The following is a 17,516-nucleotide window of genomic DNA, read 5'->3' as shown; positions in this document are numbered from 1 at the left end:
GCGGGGGGGGGGCAGTAATGTAGTATCCTAGCTGGGGGGGAGTACTGTAGTATCCTAGCTGGGGGGGAGTACTGTAGTATTATAGTTGGGGGGGGAGTACTGTAGTATTATAACTGGGGGGGACAGTACTGTAGTATTATAGCTGGGGGGGAGTACTGTAGTATTATAGCTGGGGGGGATGGGACAGTGCTGTAGTATTATAGTTGGGGGCAGTAGTGTAGTATAGCTGGGGGGGCAGTACTGTAGTATTATAGTTGGGGGGGAGTACTGTAGTATTATAGCTGGGGGGGCAGTACTGTAGTATTATAGCTGGGGGGAGTACTGTAGTATTATAGCTGGGGGGGAGTACTGTAGTATTATAGCTGGGGGGACAGTGCTGTAGTATTATAGCTGGTGGGGGGGACAGTACTGTAGTACTATAGCCGGGGGGACAGTACTGTAGTATTATAGCTGGGGGGGCAGGACAGTGCGGTAGTATTATAGCTGGGGGGGGGTAGTACTGTAGTATCATAGCTGGGGGGGGACAGTACTGTAGTATTATAGCTGGGGGGGGGGGCGGGACAGTGCGGTAGTATTATAGCTGGGGGGGTAGTACTGTAGTATCATAGCTGGGGGGAGTACTGTAGTATTATAGGTGGTGGGGGACAGTGCTGTAGTATTATAGCTGGGGGGACAGTGCTGTAGTATTATAGCTGGGGGGGACAGTACTGTAGCATTATAGCTGGGGGGATGGGACAGTGCTGTAGTATTATAGCTGGGGGGGGAGTATTGTAGTATTATAGCTGAGGGGGATGGGACAGTGCTGTAGTATTATAGTTGGGGGGGGACAGTACTGTAGTATCATAGCTGGGGGAGAGTACTGTAGTATTATAGCTGGGGGAGAGTACTGTAGTATTATAGCTTTTGGGGGGGACAGTACTGTAGTATTATAGCTGGGGGGGGGACAGTACTGTAGTATTATAGCTTGTGGAGGGGACAGTACTGTAGTATTATAGCTGGGGGGGCAGTACTGTAGTATTATAGCTGGGGGGGACAGTACTGTAGTATTATAGCTGGGGGGGCGGGACAGTACTGTAGTATTATAGCTGGGGGGGCAGTACTGTAGTATTATAGCGGGAGGGGGGGGAAAACTGTAGTATCATAGCTGGGGGGCAGTAGTGTAGTATTATAGCTGGGGGGCAGTAGTGTAGTATTATAGCTGGGGGGAGTACTGTAGTATTATAGCTGGGGGGAGACAGTACTGTAGTGTTATAGCTGTGGGGGAGTACTGTAGTATTATAGCTGGAGGGGGAGTACTGTAGTATTATAGCTGGGGGGAGTACTGTAGTATTATAGCTGGGGGGGAGTACTGTAGTATTATAGCTGGGGGGGGACAATACTGTAGTATAGCTGGGGGGCAGTACTGTAGTATTATAGCTGGGGGGGGGCAGTACTGTAGTATTATAGCTGGGGGGGAAGTACTGTAGTATTATAGCTGGGGGGCAGTAGTGTAGTATTATAGCTGGGGGGGAGTACTGTAGTATCATAGCTGGGGGGCAGTAGTGTAGTATTATAGCTGGGGGGGGCAGTACTGTAGTATTATAGCTGGGGGGCAGTAGTGTAGTATTATAGCTGGGGGGGAATACTGTAGTATTATAGCTGGGGGGAGACAGTACTGTAGTATTATAGCTGGGGGGAGTACTGTAGTATTATAGCTGGGGGGGACAATACTGTAGTATCATAGCTGGGGGGCAGTAGTGTAGTATTAAAGCTGGGGGGAGTACTGTAGTATTATAGCTGGGGGGGCGGGACAGTACTGTAGTATTATAGCTGGGGGGGACAATACTGTAGTATTATAGCTGGGGGCAGTAGTGTAGTATTAAAGCTGGGGGGGAGTACTGTAGTATTATAGCTGGGGGGGGCGGGACAGTACTGTAGTATTATAGCTGGGGGGCAGTACTGTAGTATAGCGGGAGGGGGGGAATACTGTAGTATTATAGCTGGGGGGAGTAATGTAGTATTATAGCTGTGAGGAGTACTGTAGTATTATAGCTGGGGGGGGAGACAGTACTGTAGTATTATAGCTGGGGGGGAGACAGTACTGTAGTATTATAGCTGGGGGGAGTACTGTAGTATTATAGCTGGGGGGACAATACTGTAGTATCATAGCTGGGGGCAGTAGTGTAGTATTAAAGCTGGGGGGGAGTACTGTAGTATAGCTGGGGGGCAGGACAGTACTGTAGTATTATAGCTGGGGGGCGGGACAGTACTGTAGTATTATAGCAGGGGGGACAGTACTGTAGTATTATACCTGGGGGGAGTACAGTAGTATTATAGCTGGGGGGGAGTACTGTAGTATTATAGCTGGGGGGAGTACTGTAGTATTATAGCTGGGGGGGCGGGACAGTACTGTAGTATTATAGCTGGGGGGGAGTACTGTAGTTTTATAGCTGGGGGGGCGGGACAGTACTATAGTATTATAGCTGGGGGGAGTACTGTAGTATTATAGCTGGGGGGGACAATACTGTATTATCATAGCAGGAGGGGGGAGTACTGTAGTATTATAGCTGGGGGGAGTACTGTAGTATTATACCTGGGGGGAGTACAGTAGTATTATAGCTGGGGGGGAGTACTGTAGTATTATAGCTGGGGGGGAGTACTGTAGTATTATAGATGGGGGGGCGGGACAGTACTGTAGTATTATAGCTGGGGGGGAGTACTGTAGTTTTATAGCTGGGGGGGCGGGAAAGTACTATAGTATTATAGCTGGGGGAGTACTGTAGTATTATAGCTGGGGGGGACAATACTGTATTATCATAGCAGGAGGGGGGAGTACTGTAGTATTATAGCTGGGGGGGGGAGTACTGTAGTATTATAGCTGGGGGGAGTACTGTAGTATTATAGCTTGGGGGGAGTACTGTAGTATTATAGCTGGGGGGGACAGTACTGTAGTATTATAGCTGGGGGGAGTACTGTAGTATTATAGCTGGGGGTAGTACTGTAGTATTATAGCTGGGGGGGGTAGTACTGTAGTATTATAGCTGGGGGGGACAATACTGTATTATCATAGCCGGAGGGGGGGAGTACTGTAGTATTATCGCTGGGGGGAGTACTCTAGTATTATAGCTGGTGGGGGGGCAGTATTGTAGTATTATAGCTGGGGGGGAGTACTGTAGTATTATAGCTGGGGGGAGTACTGTAGTATTATAGCTGGGGGGGACAATACTGTATTATCATAGCGGGAGGGGGGGAGTACTGTAGTATTATAGCTGGGGGGGGCAGTACTGTAGTATTATAGCTGGGGGGAGTACTGTAGTATTAAAGCTGGGGGGGGACAATACTGTATTATCATAGCGGGAGGGGGGGAGTACTGTAGTATTATAGCTGGGGGGGGGCAATACTGTAGTATTATAGCTGGGGGGGAGTACTGTAGTATTATAGCTGGGGGGGGAGTACTGTAGTATTATAGCTGGGGGGGACAATACTGTATTATCATAGAGGGAGGGGGGGAGTACTGTAGTATTATAGCTGGGGGGGACAGTAGTGTAGTATTATAGTTGGGGGGGAGTACTGTAGTATTATAGCTGGGGGGGAGTACTGTAGTATTATAGCTGGGGGGGCAGTAGTATAGTATTATAGCTGTGAGGAGTACTGTAGTATTATAGCTGGGGGGGAGACAGTACTGTAGTATTATAGCTGGGGGGGAGACAGTACTGTAGTATTATAGCTGGGGGGAGTACTGTAGTATTATAGCTGGGGGGACAATACTGTAGTATCATAGCTGGGGGGAGTACTGTAGTATTAAAGCTGGGGGGGAGTACTGTAGTATAGCTGGGGGGCAGGACAGTACTGTAGTATTATAGCTGGGGGGGCGGGACAGTACTGTAGTATTATAGCAGGGGGGACAGTACTGTAGTATTATACCTGGGGGGAGTACAGTAGTATTATAGCTGGGGGGGTGTACTGTAGTATTATAGCTGGGGGGGAGTACTGTAGTATTATAGCTGGGGGGGCGGGACAGTACTGTAGTATTATAGCTGGGGGGGAGTACTGTAGTATTATAGCTGGGGGGGCGGGACAGTACTATAGTATTATAGCTGGGGGAGTACTGTAGTATTATAGCTGGGGGGGACAATACTGTATTATCATAGCAGGAGGGGGCAGTACTGTAGTATTATAGCTGGGGGGGACAGTACTGTAGTATTATAGCTGGGGGGAGTACAGTAGTATTATAGCTGGGGGGGAGTACTGTAGTATTATAGCTGGGGGGGAGTACTGTAGTATTATAGCTGGGGGGGCGGGACCGTACTGTAGTATTATAGCTGGGGGGGAGTACTGTAGTTTTATAGCTGGGGGGGCGGGAAAGTACTATAGTATTATAGCTGGGGGGAGTACTGTAGTATTATAGCTGGGGGGGACAATACTGTATTATCATAGCAGGAGGGGGGAGTACTGTAGTATTATAGCTGGGGGGGGGAGTACTGTAGTATTATAGCTGGGGGGAGTACTGTAGTATTATAGCTGGGGGGAGTACTGTAGTATTATAGCTTGGGGGGAGTACTGTAGTATTATAGCTGGGGGGGACAGTACTGTAGTATTATAGCTGGGGGGAGTACTGTAGTATTATAGCTGGGGGTAGTACTGTAGTATTATAGCTGGGGGGGGTAGTACTGTAGTATTATAGCTGGGGGGGACAATACTGTATTATCATAGCCGGAGGGGGGGAGTACTGTAGTATTATCGCTGGGGGGAGTACTCTAGTATTATAGCTGGTGGGGGGGCAGTATTGTAGTATTATAGCTGTGGGGGAGTACTGTAGTATTATAGCTGGGGGGAGTACTGTAGTATTATAGCTGGGGGGGACAATACTGTATTATCATAGCGGGAGGGGGGGGGCAGTACTGTAGTATTATAGCTGGGGGGAGTACTGTAGTATTAAAGCTGGGGGGGGACAATACTGTATTATCATAGCGGGAGGGGGGGAGTACTGTAGTATTATAGCTGGGGGGGGCAATACTGTAGTATTATAGCTGGGGGGGAGTACTGTAGTATTATAGCTGGGGGGGGAGTACTGTAGTATTATAGCTGGGGGGGACAATACTGTATTATCATAGAGGGAGGGGGGGAGTACTGTAGTATTATAGCTGGGGGGGACAGTACTGTAGTATTATAGTTGGGGGGGAGTACTGTAGTATTATAGCTGGGGGGGAGTACTGTAGTATTATAGCTGGGGGGGCAGTAGTGTAATATTATAGCTGGGGGGGGACAATACTGTATTATCATAGCGGGAGGGGGGGATTACTGTAGTATTATAGCTGGGGGGGACAGTAGTGTAGTAGTATAGCTGGGGGGGAGTACTGTAGTACTATAGCTGGGGGGCAGTAGTGTAGTATTATAGCTGGGGGGAGTACTGTAGTATTATAGCTGGGGGGGAGTACTGTAGTATTATAGCTGGGGGGAGTACTGTAGTATTATAGCTGGGGGGGACAATACTGTATTATCATAGCGGGAGGGGGGGAGTACTGTAGTATTATATCTGGGGGGGGACAATACTGTATTATCATAGCGGGAGGGGGGGAGTACTGTAGTATTATAGCTGGGGGTGCAGTACTGTAGTATTATAGCTGGGGGGAGTACTGTAGTATTAAAGCTGGGGGGGGACAATACTGTATTATCATAGCGGGAGGGGGGAGTACTGTAGTATTATAGCTGGGGGGGGCAGTACTGTAGTATTATAGCTGGGGGGGAGTACTGTAGTATTATAGTTGGGGGGAGTACTGTAGTATTATAGCTGGGGGGAGTACTGTAGTATTATAGCTGGGGGGGAGTACTGTAGTATTATAGCTGGGGGGGGCAGTACTGTAGTATTATAGCTGGGGGGAGTACTGTAGTATTATAGCTGGGGGGGACAATACTGTATTATAGAGGGAGAGGGGGAGTACTGTAGTATTATAGCTGGGGGGGACAGTAGTGTAGTATTATAGTTGGGGGGGAGTACTGTAGTATTATAGCTGGGGGGGAGTACTGTAGTATTATAGCTGGGGGGGCAGTAGTGTAGTATTATAGCTGGGGGGGACAATACTGTATTATCATAGCGGGAGGGGGGGAGTACTGTAGTATTATAGCTGGGGGGGACAGTAGTGTAGTAGTATAGCTGGGGGGGAGTACTGTAGTATTATAGCTGGGGGGCAGTAGTGTAGTATTATAGCTGGGGGGAGTACTGTAGTATTATAGCTGGGGGGGAGTACTGTAGTATTATAGCTGGTGGGGCAGTAGTGTAGGATTATAGCTGGGGGGGGCAGTACTGTAGTATTATAGCTGGGGGGCAGTAGTGTAGTATTATAGCTGGGGGGAGTACTGTAGTATTATAGCTGGGGGGGACAATACTGTAGTATCATAGCTGGGGGGCAGTAGTGTAGTATTAAAGCTGGGGGGGAGTACTGTAGTATTATAGCTGGGGGGGCGGGACAGTACTGTAGTATTATAGCTGGGGGGCAGTACTGTAGTATAGCGGGAGGGGGGGAATACTGTAGTATCATAGCTGGGGGGCAGTAGTGTAGTATTATAGCTGTGAGGAGTACTGTAGTATTATAGCTGGGGGGGAGACAGTACTGTAGTATTATAGCTGGGGGGGAGACAGTACTGTAGTATCATAGCTGGGGGCAGTAGTGTAGTATTAAAGCTGGGGGGAGTACTGTAGTATAGCTGGGGGGCAGGACAGTACTGTAGTATTATAGCTGGGGGGGCGGGACAGTACTGTAGTATTATAGCAGGGGGGACAGTACTGTAGTATTATACCTGGGGGGAGTACTGTAGTATTATAGCTGGGGGGGAGTACTGTAGTATTATAGCTGGGGGGGCGGGACAGTACTGTAGTATTATAGCTGGGGGGGAGTACTGTAGTTTTATAGCTGGGGGGGCGGGAAAGTACTATAGTATTATAGCTGGGGGGAGTACTGTAGTATTATAGCTGGGGGGGACAATACTGTATTATCATAGCAGGAGGGGGGAGTACTGTAGTATTATAGCTGGGGGGGACAGTACTGTAGTATTATACCTGGGGGGAGTACAGTAGTATTATAGCTGGGGGGGAGTACTGTAGTATTATAGCTGGGGGGGAGTACTGTAGTATTATAGCTGGGGGGGCGGGACAGTACTGTAGTATTATAGTTGGGGGGAGTACTGCAGTATTACAGTTGGTGGGGTGTAGTACTGTAGTATTATAGTTGGGGGGGAGTACTGTAGTATTATAGCTGGGGGGATGGGACAGTGCTGTAGTATTATAGCTGGGGGGAGTACTGTAGTATTATAGCTGGGGGGATTGGACAGTGCTGTAGTATCATAGCTGGGGGAGAGTACTGTAGTATTATAGCTGAGGGGGATGGGACAGTGCTGTAGTATTATAGCTGGGGGGGACAGTACTGTAGTATTATACCTGGGGGGAGTACAGTAGTATTATAGCTGGGGGGGAGTACTGTAGTATTATAGCTGGGGGGGAGTACTGTAGTATTATAGCTGGGGGGGCGGGACAGTACTGTAGTATTATAGCTGGGGGGAGTACTGCAGTATTACAGTTGGTGGGGTGTAGTACTGTAGTATTATAGTTGGGGGGGAGTACTGTAGTATTATAGCTGGGGGGATGGGACAGTGCTGTAGTATTATAGCTGGGGGGCAGTACTGTAGTATTATAGCTGGGGGGATTGGACAGTGCTGTAGTATCATAGCTGGGGGAGAGTACTGTAGTATTATAGCTGAGGGGGATGGGACAGTGCTGTAGTATTATAGCTGGGGGGCAGTACTGTAGTATCATAGCTAGGGGCAGTATTGTAGTATTATAGCTGGGGGGGAGTACTGTAGTATTATAGCTGGGGGGAAGTACTGTAGTATTATAGCTGGCGGGGACAGTGCTGTAGTATTATAGCGGGGGGGGGGGGCAGTAATGTAGTATCCTAGCTGGGGGGGAGTACTGTAGTATCCTAGCTGGGGGGGAGTACTGTAGTATTATAGTTGGGGGGGGAGTACTGTAGTATTATAACTGGGGGGGACAGTGCTGTAGTATTATAGCTGGGGGGGAGTACTGTAGTATTATAGCTGGGGGGGATGGGACAGTGCTGTAGTATTATAGTTGGGGGCAGTAGTGTAGTATAGCTGGGGGGGCAGTACTGTAGTATTATAGTTGGGGGGGAGTACTGTAGTATTATAGCTGGGGGGACAGTACTGTAGTATTATAGTTGGGGGGAGTACTGTAGTATTATAGCTGGGGGGGAGTACTGTAGTATTATAGCTGGGGGGACAGTGCTGTAGTATTATAGCTGGTGGGGGGGGACAGTACTGTAGTACTATAGCCGGGGGGACAGTACTGTAGTATTATAGCTGGGGGGGCAGGACAGTGCGGTAGTATTATAGCTGGGGGGGGGGAGTACTGTAGTATCATAGCTGGGGGGGGACAGTACTGTAGTATTATAGCTGGGGGGGGGGGGGGGCGGGACAGTGCGGTAGTATTATAGCTGGGGGGGGTAGTACTGTAGTATCATAGCTGGGGGGAGTACTGTAGTATTATAGGTGGTGGGGGACAGTGCTGTAGTATTATAGCTGGGGGGACAGTGCTGTAGTATTATAGCTGGGGGGGACAGTACTGTAGCATTATAGCTGGGGGGATGGGACAGTACTGTAGTATTATAGCTGGGGGGGGAGTATTGTAGTATTATAGCTGAGGGGGATGGGACAGTGCTGTAGTATTATAGTTGGGGGGGACAGTACTGTAGTATCATAGCTGGGGGAGAGTACTGTAGTATTATAGCTGGGGGAGAGTACTGTAGTATTATAGCTTTTGGGGGGGACAGTACTGTAGTATTATAGCTGGGGGGGGGGCAGTACTGTAGTATTATAGCTTGTGGAGGGGACAGTACTGTAGTATTATAGCTGGGGGGGCAGTACTGTAGTATTATAGCTGGGGGGGTAGTACTGTAGTATTATAGCTGGGGGGGCGGGACAGTACTGTAGTATTATAGCTGGGGGGGCAGTACTGTAGTATTATAGCGGGAGGGGGGGGAATACTGTAGTATCATAGCTGGGGGGCAGTAGTGTAGTATTATAGCTGGGGGGCAGTAGTGTAGTATTATAGCTGGGGGGAGTACTGTAGTATTATAGCTGGGGGGAGACAGTACTGTAGTGTTATAGCTGTGGGGGAGTACTGTAGTATTATAGCTGGAGGGGGAGTACTGTAGTATTATAGCTGGGGGGGAGTACTGTAGTATTATAGCTGGGGGGGAGTACTGTAGTATTATAGCTGGGGGGGGACAATACTGTAGTATAGCTGGGGGGGGAGACAGTACTGTAGTATTATAGCTGGGGGGGGGAGTACTGTAGTATTATAGCTGGGGGGGAGTACTGTAGTATTATAGCTGGGGGGGAGTACTGTAGTATTATAGCTGGGGGGGAGTACTGTAGTATCATAGCTGGGGGGCAGTAGTGTAGTATTATAGCTGGGGGGGGCAGTACTGTAGTATTATAGCTGGGGGGCAGTAGTGTAGTATTATAGCTGGGGGGGAATACTGTAGTATTATAGCTGGGGGGAGACAGTACTGTAGTATTATAGCTGTGGGGGAGTACTGTAGTATTATAGCTGGGGGGGACAATACTGTAGTATCATAGCTGGGGGGCAGTAGTGTAGTATTAAAGCTGGGGGGAGTACTGTAGTATTATAGCTGGGGGGGCGGGACAGTACTGTAGTATTATAGCTGGGGGGGACAATACTGTAGTATCATAGCTGGGGGGCAGTAGTGTAGTATTAAAGCTGGGGGGGAGTACTGTAGTATTATAGCTGGGGGGGGAGTACTGTAGTATTATAGCTGGGGGGCAGTACTGTAGTATAGCGGGAGGGGGGGAATACTGTAGTATTATAGCTGGGGGGCAGTAATGTAGTATTATAGCTGTGAGGAGTACTGTAGTATTATAGCTGGGGGGGAGACAGTACTGTAGTATTATAGCTGGGGGGGAGACAGTACTGTAGTATTATAGCTGGGGGGAGTACTGTAGTATTATAGCTGGGGGGACAATACTGTAGTATTATAGCTGGGGGGAGTACTGTAGTATTATAGCTGGGGGGGAGTACTGTAGTATAGCTGGGGGGCAGGACAGTACTGTAGTATTATAGCTGGGGGGCAGTACTGTAGTATTATAGCTGGGGGGACAGTACTGTAGTATTATACCTGGGGGGAGTACAGTAGTATTATAGCTGGGGGGGTGTACTGTAGTATTATAGCTGGGGGGGAGTACTGTAGTATTATAGCTGGGGGGGCGGGACAGTACTGTAGTATTATAGCTGGGGGGGAGTACTGTAGTTTTATAGCTGGGGGGGCGGGAAAGTACTATAGTATTATAGCTGGGGGGAGTACTGTAGTATTATAGCTGGGGGGGACAATACTGTATTATCATAGCAGGAGGGGGGAGTACTGTAGTATTATAGCTGGGGGGGACAGTACTGTAGTATTATACCTGGGGGGAGTACAGTAGTATTATAGCTGGGGGGGGAGTACTGTAGTATTATAGCTGGGGGGGAGTACTGTAGTATTATAGCTGGGGGGGCGGGACAGTACTGTAGTATTATAGCTGGGGGGGAGTACTGTAGTATTATAGCTGGGGGGGCGGGAAAGTACTGTAGTATTATAGCTGGGGGGAGTACTGTAGTATTATAGCTGGGGGGGACAATACTGTATTATCATAGCAGGAGGGGGGAGTACTGTAGTATTATAGCTGGGGGGGGAGTACTGTAGTATTATAGCTGGGGGGAGTACTGTAGTATTATAGCTTGGGGGGAGTACTGTAGTATTATAGCTGGGGGGGGACAGTACTGTAGTATTATAGCTGGGGGGAGTACTGTAGTATTATAGCTGGGGGTAGTACTGTAGTATTATAGCTGGGGGGGGTAGTACTGTAGTATTATAGCTGGGGGGGACAATACTGTATTATCATAGCCGGAGGGGGGGAGTACTGTAGTATTATCGCTGGGGGGGAGTACTCTAGTATTATAGCTGGTGGGGGGGGCAGTATTGTAGTATTATAGCTGGGGGGGAGTACTGTAGTATTATAGCTGGGGGGAGTACTGTAGTATTATAGCTGGGGGGGACAATACTGTATTATCATAGCGGGAGGGGGGGAGTACTGTAGTATTATAGCTGGGGGGGGGCAGTACTGTAGTATTATAGCGGGGGGGAGTACTGTAGTATTAAAGCTGGGGGGGACAATACTGTATTATCATAGCGGGAGGGGGGAGTACTGTAGTATTATAGCTGGGGGGGGCAATACTGTAGTATTATAGCTGGGGGGGAGTACTGTAGTATTATAGCTGGGGGGGAGTACTGTAGTATTATAGCTGGGGGGGACAATACTGTATTATCATAGAGGGAGGGGGGGAGTACTGTAGTATTATAGCTGGGGGGGACAGTAGTGTAGTATTATAGCTGGGGGGGAGTACTGTAGTATTATAGCTGGGGGGGAGTACTGTAGTATTATAGCTGGGGGGGCCGTAGTGTAATATTATAGCTGGGGGGGGACAATACTGTATTATCATAGCGGGAGGGGGGGATTACTGTAGTATTATAGCTGGGGGGGACCAGTAGTGTAGTAGTATAGCTGGGGGGGAGTACTGTAGTTACTATAGCTGGGGGGCAGTAGTGTAGTATTATAGCTGGGGGGAGTACTGTAGTATTATAGCTGGGGGGGAGTACTGTAGTATTATAGCTGGGGGGAGTACTGTAGTATTATAGCTGGGGGGGACAATACTGTATTATCATAGCGGGAGGGGGGGAGTACTGTAGTATTATATCTGGGGGGGGGACAATACTGTATTATCATAGCGGGAGGGGGGGGAGTACTGTAGTATTATAGCTGGGGGTGCAGTACTGTAGTATTATAGCTGGGGGGAGTACTGTAGTATTAAAGCTGGGGGGGACAATACTGTATTATCATAGCGGGAGGGGGGAGTACTGTAGTATTATAGCTGGGGGGGCAGTACTGTAGTATTATAGCTGGGGGGGAGTACTGTAGTATTATAGCTGGGGGGAGTACTGTAGTATTATAGCTGGGGGGAGTACTGTAGTATTATAGCTGGGGGGGAGTACTGTAGTATTATAGCTGGGGGGGCAGTACTGTAGTATTATAGCTGGGGGGAGTACTGTAGTATTATAGCTGGGGGGGACAATACTGTATTATAGAGGGAGGGGGGGAGTACTGTAGTATTATAGCTGGGGGGGACAGTACTGTAGTATTATAGCTGGGGGGGACAGTACTGTAGTATTATAGCTGGGGGGGAGTACTGTAGTATTATAGCTGGGGGGGCAGTAGTGTAGTATTATAGCTGGGGGGGACAATACTGTATTATCATAGCGGGAGGGGGGGAGTACTGTAGTATTATAGCTGGGGGGGACAGTAGTGTAGTAGTATAGCTGGGGGGGAGTACTGTAGTACTATAGCTGGGGGGCAGTAGTGTAGTATTATAGCTGGGGGGAGTACTGTAGTATTATAGCTGGGGGGGAGTACTGTAGTATTATAGCTGGTGGGGCAGTAGTGTAGGATTATAGCTGGGGGGGGGGCAGTACTGTAGTATTATAGCTGGGGGCAGTAGTGTAGTATTATAGCTGGGGGGAGTACTGTAGTATTATAGCTGGGGGGGACAATACTGTAGTATCATAGCTGGGGGGCAGTAGTGTAGTATTATAGCTGGGGGGGAGTACTGTAGTATTATAGCTGGGGGGGCGGGACAGTACTGTAGTATTATAGCTGGGGGGCAGTACTGTAGTATAGCGGGAGGGCGGGAATACTGTAGTATCATAGCTGGGGGGCAGTAGTGTAGTATTATAGCTGTGAGGAGTACTGTAGTATTATAGCTGGGGGGGAGACAGTACTGTAGTATTATAGCTGGGGGGGAGACAGTACTGTAGTATCATAGCTGGGGGCAGTAGTGTAGTATTAAAGCTGGGGGGAGTACTGTAGTATAGCTGGGGGGCAGGACAGTACTGTAGTATTATAGCTGGGGGGGCGGGACAGTACTGTAGTATTATAGCAGGGGGGACAGTACTGTAGTATTATACCTGGGGGGAGTACTGTAGTATTATAGCTGGGGGGGAGTACTGTAGTATTATAGCTGGGGGGGCGGGACAGTACTGTAGTATTATAGCTGGGGGGAGTACTGTAGTATTATAGCTGGGGGGGCGGGACAGTACTATAGTATTATAGCTGGGGGGAGTACTGTAGTATTATAGCTGGGGGGGGACAATACTGTATTATCATAGCAGGAGGGGGGAGTACTGTAGTATTATAGCTGGGGGGGGGACAGTACTGTAGTATTATACCTGGGGGAGTACTGTAGTATTATAGCTGGGGGGGGAGTACTGTAGTATTATAGCTGGGGGGGAGTACTGTAGTATTATAGCTGGGGGGGCGGGACAGTACTGTAGTATTATAGCTGGGGGGGGAGTACTGTAGTATTATAGCTGGGGGGGCGGGACAGTACTATAGTATTATAGCTGGGGGGAGTACTGTAGTATTATAGCTGGGGGGGACAATACTGTATTATCATAGCAGGAGGGGGGAGTACTGTAGTATTATAGCTGGGGGGGGGGAGTACTGTAGTATTATAGCTGGGGGGGAGTACTGTAGTATTATAGCTGGGGGGGAGTACTGTAGTATTATAGCTGGGGGGGAGTACTGTAGTATTATAGCTGGGGGGGACAGTACTGTAGTATTATAGCTGGGGGGAGTACTGTAGTATTATAGCTGGGGGTAGTACTGTAGTATTATAGCTGGGGGGGTAGTACTGTAGTATTATAGCTGGGGGGGACAATACTGTATTATCATAGCCGGAGGGGGGGAGTACTGTAGTATTATCGCTGGGGGGGGGTAGTACTTTAGTATTATAGCTGGGGGGGAGTACTGTAGTATTATAGCTGGGGGGGGGTAGTACTGTAGTATTATAGCTGGGGGGAGTACTGTAGTATTATAGCTGGGGGGGTAGTACTGTAGTATTATAGCTGGGGGGGGAAGTACTGTAGTATTATAGCTGGGGGGGAGTACTGTAGTATTATAGCTGGGGGGGGAGTACTGTAGTATTATAGCTGGGGGAAGTACTGTAGTATTATAGCTGGGGGGAGTACTGTAGTATTATAGCTGGGGGGGACAATACTGTATTATCATAGCGGGAGGGGGGGAGTACTGTAGTATTATAGCTGGGGGGGGGAGTACTGTAGTATTATAGCTGGGGGGAGTACTGTAGTATTAAAGCTGGGGGGGGACAATACTGTATTATCATAGCGGGAGGGGGGGAGTACTGTAGTATTATAGCTGGGGGGGCAGTACTGTAGTATTATAGCTGGGGGGGAGTACTGTAGTATTATAGCTGGGGGGGCAGTACTGTAGTATTATAGCTGGGGGGGACAATACTGTATTATCATAGAGGGAGGGGGGGAGTACTGTAGTATTATAGCTGGGGGGGACAGTAGTGTAGTATTATAGTTGGGGGGGAGTACTGTAGTATTATAGCTGGGGGGGGAGTACTGTAGTATTATAGCTGGGGGGGCAGTAGTGTAGTATTATAGCTGGGGGGGGACAATACTGTATTATCATAGCGGGAGGGGGGGAGTACTGTAGTATTATAGCTGGGGGGGACAGTAGTGTAGTAGTATAGCTGGGGGGGAGTACTGTAGTATTATAGCTGGGGGGCAGTAGTGTAGTATTATAGCTGGGGGGAGTACTGTAGTATTATAGCTGGGGGGGAGTACTGTAGTATTATAGCTGGGGGGAGTACTGTAGTATTATAGCTGGGGGGTACAATACTGTATTATCATAGCGGGAGGGGGGGAGTACTGTAGTATTATATCTGGGGGGGGGACAATACTGTATTATCATAGCGGGAGGGGGGGAGTACTGTAGTATTATAGCTGGGGGGGGAGTACTGTAGTATTATAGCTGGGGGGAGTACTGTAGTATTAAAGCTGGGGGGGGGACAATACTGTATTATCATAGCGGGAGGGGGGGAGTACTGTAGTATTATAGCTGGGGGGGGGCAGTACTGTAGTATTATAGCTGGGGGGGAGTACTGTAGTATTATAGCTGGGGGGGAGTACTGTAGTATTATAGTTGGGGGGAGTACTGTAGTATTATAGCTGGGGGGTGTACTGTAGTATTATAGCTGGGGGGGAGTACTGTAGTATTATAGCTGGGGGGGCAGTACTGTAGTATTATAGCTGGGGGGAGTACTGTAGTATTATAGCTGGGGGGACAATACTGTATTATCATAGAGGGAGGGGGGAGTACTGTAGTATTATAGCTGGGGGGGACAGTAGTGTAGTATTATAGTTGGGGGGGGAGTACTGTAGTATTATAGCTGGGGGGGAGTACTGTAGTATTATAGCTGGGGGGGCAGTAGTGTAGTATTATAGCTGGGGGGACAATACTGTATTATCATAGCGGGAGGGGGGAGTACTGTAGTATTATAGCTGGGGGGGACAGTAGTGTAGTAGTATAGCTGGGGGGGAGTACTGTAGTACTATAGCTGGGGGGCAGTAGTGTAGTATTATAGCTGGGGGAGTACTGTAGTATTATAGCTGGGGGGGAGTACTGTAGTATTATAGCTGGGGGGGCAGTAGTGTAGTATTATAGCTGGGGGGTACAATACTGTATTATCATAGCGGGAGGGGGGGGGAGTACTGTAGTATTATAGCTGGGGGTAGTACTGTAGTATTATAGCTGGGGGGGAGTACTGTAGTATTATAGCTGGGGGGGACAATACTGTATTATCATAGAGGGAGGGGGAGTACTGTAGTATTATAGCTGGGGGGGTAGTACTGTAGTATTATAGCTGGGGGGGAGTACTGTAGTATTATAGCTGGGGGGGGGGTACTGTAGTATTATAGCTGGGGGGGACAATACTGTATTATCATAGAGGGAGGGGGGAGTACTGTAGTATTATAGCTGGGGGGGGTAGTACTGTAGTATTATAGCTGGGGCGGACAATACTGTATTATCATAGCGGGAATGGGGGAGTACTGTAGTATTATAGCTGGGGGGGACAGTAGTGTAGTATTATAACTGGGGGGGAGTACTGTAGTATTATAGCTGGGGGGGCGTAGTGTAGTATTATAGCTGGGGGGAGTACTGTAGTATTATAGCTGGGGGGGAGACAGTACTATAGTATTATAGCTGTGGGGGAGTACTGTAGTATTATAGCTGGGGGGGGGAAATACTGTATTATCATAGGGTAAGTACTGTAGTATTATAGCTGGGGGCACAGTAGTGTAGTATTATAGCTGGGGGGGGAGTACTGTAGTATTATAGCTGGGGGGTACAATACTGTATTATCATAGCGGGAGGGGGGGAGTACTGTAGTATTATAGCTGTGGGGGAGTACTGTAGTATTATAGCTGGGGGGGGAGTACTGTAGTATTATAGCTGGGGGGGGAGTACTGTAGTATTATAGCTGGGGGGGAGTACTGTAGTATTATAGCTGAGGGGGAACAATACTGTATTATCATAGTGGGAGGGGGGGAGTACTGTAGTATTATAGCTGTGGGGGACAATACTGTAGTAATATAGCTGAGGGGGGGAGTACTGTAGTATTATAGCTGGGGGGAGTACTGTAGTATTATAGCGGGGGGGGGAGTACTGTAGTATTATAGGTGGGGGGTACAATACTGTATTATCATAGCGGGAGGGGGGGGGGGGAGTACTGTAGTATTATAGCTGGGGGGTAGTACTGTAGTATTATAGCTGGGGGGGAGTACTGTATTATAGCTGGGGGGGGAGTACTGTAGTATTATAGCTGGGGGGGAGTACTGTAGTATTATAGCTGGGGGGGACAATACTGTATTATCATAGAGGGAGGGGGGGAGTACTGTAGTATTATAGCTGGGGGGGAGTACTGTATTATAGCTGGGGGGGGTAGTACTGTAGTATTATAGCTGGGGGGGGAGTACTGTAGTATAGCTTGGGGGGGGAGTACTGTAGTATAGCTGGGGGGGGTAGTACTGTAGTATTATAGCTGGGGGGGGAGTACTGTAGTATTATAGCTGGGGGGAGTACTGTAGTATTATAGCGGGGGGGGGGGGGGTACTGTAGTATTATAGCTGGGGGGGCAGTAGTGTAGTATTATAGCTGGGGGGTACAATACTGTATTATCATAGCGGGAGGGGGGGGAGTACTGTAGTATTATAGCTGGGGGGGCAGTAGTGTAGTATTATAGCTGGGGGGAGTACTGTAGTATTATAGCGGGGGGGAGTACTGTAGTATTATAGCTGGGGGGGAGTAGTGTAGTATTATAGCTGGGGGGAGTTCTGTAGTATTATAGCGGGGGGGGGGAGTACTGTAGTATTATAGCTGGGGGGGGAATACTGTAGTATTATAGCTGGGGGGAGTACTGTAGTATTATAGCTGGGGGGGGAGTACTGTAGTATTATAGCTGGGGGGTACAATACTGTATTATCATAGCGGGAGGGGGGGAGTACTGTAGTATTATAGCTGGGGGGGAGTACTGTAGTATTATA

At 48.6% G+C, this 17,516-nt stretch overlaps 1 protein-coding gene across 1 annotated transcript in view; it reads left to right on the top strand.

Annotated features, from left to right (window-relative positions):
- LRRC58 (leucine rich repeat containing 58) overlaps positions 1-17,516 on the top strand; it is a 30,951-nt gene that overhangs the window by 11,160 nt on the left and 2,275 nt on the right. The window lies entirely within an intron of this gene.

This window comes from Dendropsophus ebraccatus, chromosome 11, assembly GCF_027789765.1.
Source record: "Dendropsophus ebraccatus isolate aDenEbr1 chromosome 11, aDenEbr1.pat, whole genome shotgun sequence".
Classification (NCBI taxonomy): Eukaryota; Metazoa; Chordata; class Amphibia; order Anura; family Hylidae; genus Dendropsophus; species Dendropsophus ebraccatus.
The sequence above is the reverse complement of the archived record's forward strand: the minus strand, read 5'-3'. Positions and strand labels throughout refer to the sequence as shown.